Raw genomic sequence first — 10,074 nt, forward strand, 5'->3', positions numbered from 1 at the left:
GGGAAATGACAGCAGATGAGAAGGGAAGAAGAAAACAGAAATAGGAATAGAAAAGAGGCTGCATCAAGAGTAAAAAAAAATAAAGCCTCGTACCATCTTGAATCCTTCGCTTCCACATCTTAGTGGTCAGCGAGGCTGTTTGCAGTGCGTGGGACCCGGGTTTGACTCCCAGCACTGAGAGGAACTTTTCTTTGGTTGGAGGACTGGTACAGAGTGCACTCAACCTCTCTACCCCATCCCCCCACAACGATGACGTGAGCACACAGGCATGTGTGAACCAAATGTAGGGAAACAGTTGACGGTTTATAATCAGAATGTGCTTGACATCTGTCAACATGGCTTGCCGTTGATAATTTATAATGTAAACCAAATCGATGTGATTTTATAACATTGTACAAGATATCTGGTGATATGATAATGTGGGAGTTATTTCTGATTAATTTCTACCCTGGACCATCTCTCCCAACTGGCGTGCCCCAACAAACTCCTCGAAAAATCCTACTCCCCGAAAGTACGTTCCAAGTGGAGCACCACAGAAAATACACACTACCAAATGACACATGCCAGGCTCTCTCTGCGCCAACCACATAAACATATATCGAGGCGCGGTCACCCTCCATGAGACGGGCAAATCACTCCCCGCCATGCATTGGCTTGCCCCCCAAAAATTACAGAAGCCCACAGTACGTCTTTTGACATCATCGTCTGATTTCCAATCACATCGCTTATTTTTTCACACCACGCGGGAAATCGCTTGGTGTAGGATACTAAATAACTCAAAAAATACACCGGCTGTGCTGGCTCCACAGCGTCGGGCAGCCAGCAGAGCGGGGCTGTTTCAGACTCTGAGGAGGAACATTTTACAGATTTGCTTCTCTCGGCGCGGGTAGTCTGCCATCCATCCCCAGAATGCCAAAGCAACGAACAGCTCCCGCACTGTCCCTCCTGGTCCTGTATCTGCATCCCTGCGCTTTCGCCTTCCCAGAACTGCAGACCGTTAAGGCGTCCCTGCGGTGATTCTCCGAGCAGCGTGTTTCTCCCCACACGGTGCCAACACAAACAGTTCTGAAGGTTACTTAATAGAAAGCAAGATCCGTCACCTCTAATTACCCACAGCAACTAGATGCAGAGACAAGCAGTGCACAATCAATGGTGACCAATTTTATTAAATGCCCTAGTGCCTTCCTATTTAGATAACCATGCATTAAAAGCGTACATGCTCATGACTTTATTAATAAAGTATGAAAGGTGACAACCCCGCACGATCTGCCATCTTCCTAACTCTTTGTCGAGATTTGCAGCAGAACAGACGTTTTGTCGTCAACAACTGGAACACGGATGTCTTACATGCCGTATCCTCAGAAAATGCACTATACTTCCCCACAGTTCTTGCAATTAATCAATGTTACCCCATGGTATCACAGGCAAGTGAACTTATTTGTATGCAGCAAACACATCGCTTCAGAATACTATCCATAAAAATTTATCGATGTGTCAATTTGGAATCTTATCACTAATGCTGTATTGTAACAATTATTACTTAACTTTGCCCATATTTATACGTATTTACGTTTCACTGTTTTCCGGGCCGTGACTAGCCAGATGGGCCGGGGCCATGACATACCGGGATATCAAAGCCACTGCCGAGCAGCGCCACACCGGCGACATTCAGAGTGTTTAACATACGCTTCAGCATCTGCAGTAAACATATCAGACATCTCTCCTCTGTTTTTAATAAACTTGTCACCGCACAAGCTAATTTTTCTTTCTTATTAATCGCAATCGCAGTGGAAAAATTACAAGTATTTCATCCATCTATTTTCACAGTACAGCAGCAATAGGGTGCGAAAAACCCATATTTTCCAACCCCGTTTAATAGTTATTTCGGTTAAAACCGTGCAATCGGAATGGAAACACCTTAGATACTGTTACAGAAAACAAGGTAAAAAAAATTGTCAAAGTGAGATCAAGTGATCCAGGGAAAAGTCCATCGAATCACTATTCCATTTGGCTTTTGTTGTACATGATTTTCGTAAATTATATATTAATTCCAAGACTTCTGCACTGTTACTTGTCAGTGGAAATAGACACAGTGTGCCAAATGGAATCATGTCATGAATTTCCGCTTTTCAGTCTGTCGATGTCACAAGATGATCATTCTGTGAGGTCGTCATTACCTCCAGTCAACGAGCCATTACCGTTGCCGAGTATGGTATCATAGAGAAAAAAGGAAAAAAAAAGAACTTTTGGAAAAATATTGCAAAGAATTTTAGATGCTCAAGAAAGACAAATTAGCTTTGATGAAGGCACACCAAGGCGCCATCCAAGATTACGACACTTGTTACTTCCTGAGGAGTCCCAGCAATGCGATAACATATTCTTCTTCTAAGGCAACTACGCTGAAAAGCCAAAGAAGCTGGCACATCTGCCTTATATCGTGTAGGGCCCCCTCGAGCACGCAGAAGTGCCGCAACACGACATGACATGGATTCGATTAATGACTGATGTAGTGTTGGAGAGAACTGCCACCATGAATCCTGCAGGGCTGTCCACAAATCAGTAAGAGTACGAGGGGTGGAGATCTCTTCTGAAGAGCACATTTCAAGGCATCCCAGACTTGCTCAATATTGTTCAAGTATGGGGAGTTCGGTGGCCAGCGGAATCGTTTAAACTCAGAAGAGTGTTCCTGGAGCCACTCTGTAGCAATTCTGGACGTGTGGAGTGTCGCATTGTCCTGTTGGAATTGCCCATGCATTACAGACATGATTGGATGCAGGTGATCTGACCGGATGCTTACGTGCATGTCACCTGTCAGAGGCGTATCTGGACGTATCTGGGTCCCATATCACTCCAACCGCACACGCTCCTCACCATTAAAGAGCCTCCACCAGCTTGAACAATCCGCTGCTGACATTCATGTTCCATGGATTCATGAGGTTGTCTCCATACACGTACACGAGACTCGTCCGACCAGGCAACATGTTTCCACTCATTAACAGTCCAATGTCGGTGTTGACGCGCCCAGGCGAGGCATAAAGCTTTGTGTCGTGCAGTCATCAAGGGTACACGAGTGCCGGCCGGAGTGGCCGAGTGGTTCTAGGCGCTACAGTCTGGAACCGCGCGACCGCTACGGTCGCAGGTTCGAATTCTGCCTCGGGCATGGATGTGTGTGATGTCCTTAGGTTAGTTAGGTTTAAGTAGTTCTGCGTTCTAGGGGACTGATGACCTCAGAGCCATTTGAACCATTTTGGGTACACGAGTGGGTCTTCGGCTCCGAAAGTCCATATCGATGATGTTTCGTGGAATGGTTCGCACGCTGACACTTATTGATGGCCCAGCACTGAAATCTGCAGCAGTTTGTGGAAGGGCTGCACTTCTGTCACGTTGAACGATTCTCTTCAGTCGTCGTTAGTCCCGTTCTTGAAGGATCTTTTTCCGGTCACAGTGATGTCGGAGATTTTATGTTGTACCGGATTCCTGATATTCACGGTACACTCTCCCAGAAAACCCTTACTTCATCGCTACCTCGGAGATGCTGTATCCCATCGCTCGTGCACCGACTATAACAACGCTTTCAAACTCACTTAAATCTTGGTAACCTGCCATTGTAGAAGCAGTACCCGATCTAACAACTGCGCCAGTCACTTGTCTTATGTAGGCGTTTTCGACTGCAGCGCCTTATTCTGCCTGTTTACATATCATTGTATTTGAATACGCATGCCTATATCAGTTTCTTTGGTGCGTCAGTGTATTTGTAAAACTTAAAATATAAGAGCCACTGTGTAATGAATGGGAGCAGTGAGTTTTGTGCAAGGTTTTTCTTCAAAACAATAACCTCGTTGTAACTTATCTTACTTCAGCGACATATACATTTTTCTTCTACTGTTATTTCTGTTTTGAAATTTTTCTTCGATGTTCTGCAGCATATACTGAAGTGTACTACGATTCAATCTGTAATATGAATATGAAAGTTTTTTAGTTCTTCACGTAAGAAAGAAACATTGCTAAAAGCTGGTCAATACACACGAATTGAGACTATAGCTTGCTACTACTTCTGTGCTTCAGAACACGATGAGTTATTGCACTTTCAACACAATTTAAGACAATAGTCATTATTCTGTAAGATCTCTCTAACTGCCTGGCAGTAAACGAGCGGCATAGATAAGCCAACCACTGAGAAAAAACAGCGCAGAAAATAAAACAAACAAAGACATACACTTCTCACAGTTTAAACTTGTTTGAACTGCAGGAGGATAAAATGCTACGTCTGCATCGATCGACAGTAATTCGTTTACCTAGCCTGCAGTACTTCGCTTTTTGGCTCTATCGAACTGGAACGAAATAAAACAGAATGTCGCAAGCTCTTATTGTAGTTCACATAAAGTAAAGTCTCGTCTTACATTAATTTATTCTGATGTTCCAGTTCCAAATACGAAATGTATATTCCACTTGTAAGAAACGGATAAGAATTAACTATTTACTTTTATCATATGGACATGTTGACTGTTGTAAGATCATAGCAATTGATTGTCCAGTTAATCAGTCATCGCCGAGTCAAAAATTCGAATATATTTGGAATATTCAAAACATATGTATGATTACAACCACAAGATAGTCGACTACTAGGCATACACCGATAGCGGATAATTCGTTTTTCTATCATTTGGCGTCTGATACTACACTAAACCTAAGCCGATTCCGTCGGCTCGGGATCGCAGCATTGACGGTATTTCATAATTCATATTTATTTCTGAAAGAAGACATATATCAATATCCACACCATTTCAAAAACTCTTTTGTATTTTTAGCAATGTTTCACTCGCAGTAACGTATGGTCTCTAGCGTATCGAATGGTACGCAACACATTATCAAACATCTTTTTAATGCAAGATGTAAATCAAGTGCATGTACTTGATATATAATGTAGTTGACTCTTACGAATGGTGAATGGCTTATTAAGAATCTAAGATGCTGCACTGCCATGTGTACCAACAGCCAATTTTCTTAAAATACGAGTGAGAAACGTTATGGAAGTTAAAAATCACAGGAAATGAATAGTAGGCTTTTCTTTTTTCACAAGGAAAGCAAAGGTTTTAAGGAAAACGTAAATTAATAAAAGAATGTGGAGTTTTTACAGGGTGGAAATTGGAGAAATGGGTCTTCCCCCTTGCAGTGTGAACACTGTCGACAGCAGCTTGAGCCGGGTAGGTGCGGGCCTGTTCAGTACATCCTATCCCGGCCTGTCTTGGCGTACAGAGTGAACGCAGCCTAAAGACGCAAAACGATTCTACTGCAACGAACGCACGTTTTGCGTAAGCATCACGAACGTGTAGATGTAGATGCAGATTAAAACTGGACTCCGTACCGGATTTCGAACCAGGGATGTCTGGGCTTCGAGAGCCTATGCTCTACCAACTGAACTAAAAAACACCACGTGGATATTTATCTAGACCTTTCAGCATTTTCTTACAATTATGCAGAGATGAGAGCCAACGACACTGGCAGCGAACAGGATGAGAGGATTTATTACCTTCGTATAACTGTGTTGTGAATAATGAGATTAAGAGCAGCTCTTTCTAAGGTTCTGTCCAAGCGCTAAAATAGAGGAGAAAGGCGAATGACAGAAAAAATTCTAGATTTACAAGTCGCAATTTATTCTTTTATGGAAGATGGCTGAAATCCTGGCACCTGAGAGGGAAAACCTAGCACAACGGTTATTAGTATAAGTTTACGCAATGTCTGAGATTTTAAATGGGTTAGGGCTCTATATCCCGTCGACGTTACGGTCATTAGTGACAGACATATAGTTCAGTAGTAATATGAAAGGGCGAAGCAGTGTTGAACAAGAGACCGCCCGAAAGCTAAATACAAACAGTCTGTGAAAATTCTACCAGTATCGTAGAACCGTATGGACAAAGACTTGAGGCTTCTCATTGAAACTCTGACCAGCTTTAGAGATAAATTTTTCTACAGATCTACTCCCTACTTCCATTGCGATGCCTCGTACTGCCAAATTAGCAGCAGCTATAACGAAGTGCTAGGTAGTGGCTACAGTGCATATTCCGAAACAGGCTTTGAAACTCCAACTTCCCCGACCGGCCGCCGTGTCAACCTCACAGTATGCGGAAACGCAGGGGCATGTGGTCAGTACACCGCTCTCCCGGCCGCTGTCATTTTTCGTGAGAGGTGTTATAACTTTTGAATCAAGTAGCTCCTCAGTTCGCCTCACAGAGGCTGGGTGCACCCCGCTTGCCGATAGCATCCGGCAGACCCGGACGGTGACCTATCGAAGTGCCACTTAACTTCGGGGTTCTAAAAGAAACCGCTCTTACCACTACGGCAAGGCCTTTGGTTCGAACGATGTCATAAGCAGCAAAAATGCCACTATTAAAAACAATTTTTTGCAAACGACGAGAAGCTTAAAATCATTGTTAAAGTCGCTGCAGGCCAAGTTCTACGACGAGTGTTTAAAGAAGTTGATCCACCCCTGTGATAAGTGTTTAAATGTCCAGGACATTACGTTGAGAGGTGGCGTACGGCAGGAGCTTTCACATGTACACGGTCTAGTCACATTCGTGTGACCACCGCGTCTGCTCGCCTTCAACATACAGTAGCCACTCACAGAGGGCATGTGGCAGCGCTAGCATCGGAGGGTATACAAGGGTGTCAGCAGACGCGGATGCATTCGATGTCGTCATGAGGAAACGGAGCGATTTACTCGTATTTGACGTTGAAAAGCACACGTTCATTGGCTTTCGGGCCAACGGTGGAGGCATTTCCTAACGTTAAAGTATACCGTGCATCGCAAGAAGGCGCTATACAGAACCGGCGCCGAGGTAACTGTGGTGCACCACGGGTCATAGCTGACAGGGGTGGACTACACCTGAGGAGATGTGTACAGGCGAATAGAGGTGCATCTGTTGAGCAACAATAGGCCAACAGTATCTCCTAAACAACCGTTCAACTAACGTTGCTGAATATGGACCTCCTCAGCAGGCGCTCGTTCCATGCACCCATGCTGACTGCCGTTGATCGGCGATGGAGGCTGTAATTTGCACACCAGTACCGTAACTGGACGTCCACTGAGTGGCGAAAGGTGGCCTTTTCAGATGAACCACGTTTTATGCTCCATCGGACAGATGGTCGTTGGCGTGTATGGCATGACGCGACAGAAAGAAAACACACTTCAACAATCGTCAGAAGGGTCTAGGCTGGAGGTGGTAGGGTTATGGTCCGGGAAATATTTCTGTGGCATTCCCAGGGTGATCTCGTCATTCTTGAAGGCACAGTGAATCAGCATACGTATGCATCTATCCTTGGGGACTATGTCCACCCCTACATGCGGTTTGTTTTTTCCTCGACACGATGGCATCAACCAGCAGGACAACGCAATGCGTCACACTGTTCGCAGTGTACGTGCGTAGTTTGTAGAGCACCAGGATGAGTTTACCGAACTCCATTTACCGTACTTGGGCCATGAAATTCCCCGGCCTTATGCCCAACAGAGAATCTGTGGGACCACTTGGATCGGGCTGTTCACGCCTTGAATTCCCACTCGAGAAACCTGACGCAGCTGACCACGGCGCTTGAATCGGCATGGCTCCGCATCTCTCTCGGTACCTTCCAGAACCACACTGACTCTCTTCTTGCACGTCTCGTGTCAGTCGTTTGACAGGTGGTCACATTAATGTGACTTGCCATTAAAATTGCAATATCAGAAAAGATAGCAAATAGCGACATTTTGCTTATTGTGGGTATACGCTTAATAGGGAAAATACATGATTAATTTTGGCCGGATACTTTGTACGGGTTAGTCATGCTAGGATGTGCTTTTCGGGTCCACAGTCAAACGCCCTTTTTGAGGACTTCATCTTGTTTAACATCATGGAGACCTCGGAGATAGGACACAGATAATAGCCTTCCCATATCAGAAAAGTAAAGGGTGCTGTGCATATTAGCGGCTTTCCGTACCAGAGACGAGCGTGTTGCGTACCTAATCGCACCTCATACCATGACACCAGGTGTCGGGCCCGCACGGTGCTGACGAATGCGATGTGGCAACTTTCGTTTTCCTCCGAGCTTCCACACGCGGATACGTCCATCGTGATGCTGTACGTTGCACAGTGGTTTGCACATCAGACTCACAATGAAAGGACGACGGTTCAAATCCACGTTCGCCTGTCCAGAATTAGGTTTTCTGTGAACGTTCTAGGCAATTTGATGGGACACGGCCGATTTCCTCGTCCATCCTTGAAACAATACGAGCTTAGAGACTGTCTCTACTGACCTCGATGTCGACGAGACGTTAAACACTGAGCTTCCTTACTTCCCCAGGACTGTTACTGGTAGCACACTGCCTGCGCCCCTCATCTTGATGCCGCATCGAGGGTAGCCGCATTAATAATCAGTGTGCTGACACTGTGGTGGTCCGCGCGTCGTCGTACTGTCCGCAAGGATATTTGTCGTACTACAGCTACATCTACATCAACATGATCTACATCAGCAACCAGCAAGATGTCTGACTGTGTGTGGCGGAGAGTGAGGGTAATTCTTGTACCAATAACTGCTCGCCCCGTTCTCTGTTTCACTCGTGAATACCATGTAGGTAGAACGATTGTCGGTTACCCTCTGTATTAGCTCCTATTTCTCGATTTTTTTCATCGTGATTATTTCGCGTGATGTATTTTGGAGAAAGAAATTCGTTATCCTAATCTTCCCGGAAAGTGCTCTCACGAAATTTCGATAGCAAACCTCTGCGTGATCCACAACGCCTCTCTGTAGCGTCTGCCAGCTTCTTGTTGAACATCTCTCCAACGCTCTTGCGCCGACTATCCCGTGGTGAAGCGCGCAGCTCTCCGTTGGATCTTCTCTATCTTTTCTATCGGTTCTACCTGATAACGGTCTCATACTGATGAACAATACTCAAAAATTGGTCGAACAAGCTCCTTGTAATGCACTCTCTAGACTTAGTTGGCTACTCGAGAGATGGGAGTCTACTACAGCACCCCTGGCGTCTGATAAACGTACTGAATCTCGTCTGTTTCGAGCGGCCATTATCATTTACACGTCAGCTCCAAAACTGAGTGCATTTGGTGAAATTAAACAGTCACCCTGGGGACGAACACATTTCTCCCAACGAGGCACCAGTTTGTTGATACCGCCACTGTAAAAAGTTTGACTTTGTTGACGGAGCCACTGGCTCACTTCTTACAAGCCTTCATCATTATCGAAGTGAGGTCCTCGAAAGTGTTCTTTAAGTTTTGGAATCAGATGAAAAACGGGTGGGGCCGAGTCGGAATGCTATAGGGGATGATCGATGACAGTGAACCCAAGGCGTCGTCTTGTTACATACTTCGGGACTCTTGTGTATGGCCCGGCATTTTCATGCTAAAAGAGCTCCATGTGAGGACGAACTCTTAGAATTCGATATTCGATTACAGCAGGCTGTTTCTCATGTACCGACGTGGTTACATTACACACCTACACACCGCCGCGTCACACGCCACATTTCGGAGCCCTCTAGCGACAGAGGGCTACAAATACGCAGACATGAAGTATACGGATATAGAAGGTAGGTTTTATTTGAAAAGTAGTAAGAACCTTTACATAAAAAATTCGGAGGCATTACTCCTATGCCGGCCGGAGTGGCCGAGCGGCTCTAGGCGCTACAGTCTGGAGCTGCGCGACCGCTACGGTCGCAGGTTCGAATCCTGCCTCGGGCATGGATGTGTGTAATGTCCTTAGGTTAGTTAGGTTTAAGTAGTTCTAAGTTCTAGGGGACTGATGACCTCAGAAGTTAAGTCCCATAGTGCTCAGAGCCATTTGAACCATTATTCCTACGTCTGAGACTGCCATCCGCTTCTCCTGCTATTTGTTCCATGTGGTCAGTCCATTAAGGTCGCTCTGAAAAAAACACATTTCATGATTTGAATATGGACCTTACCTAACCATCGATTCAATATTTGCGTGACAGTAATGAGATCCTGTCCAGTGATAGCAGCATGCGGAACGATAAACCGCAGTTTCGATAAGTCACGACCAGACCTTTTTCGAATGCCGACACGTATTGGTGGA

The sequence above is a fragment of the Schistocerca piceifrons genome, chromosome 3 (assembly GCF_021461385.2).
Source record: "Schistocerca piceifrons isolate TAMUIC-IGC-003096 chromosome 3, iqSchPice1.1, whole genome shotgun sequence".
Taxonomy (NCBI): domain Eukaryota; kingdom Metazoa; phylum Arthropoda; class Insecta; order Orthoptera; family Acrididae; genus Schistocerca; species Schistocerca piceifrons.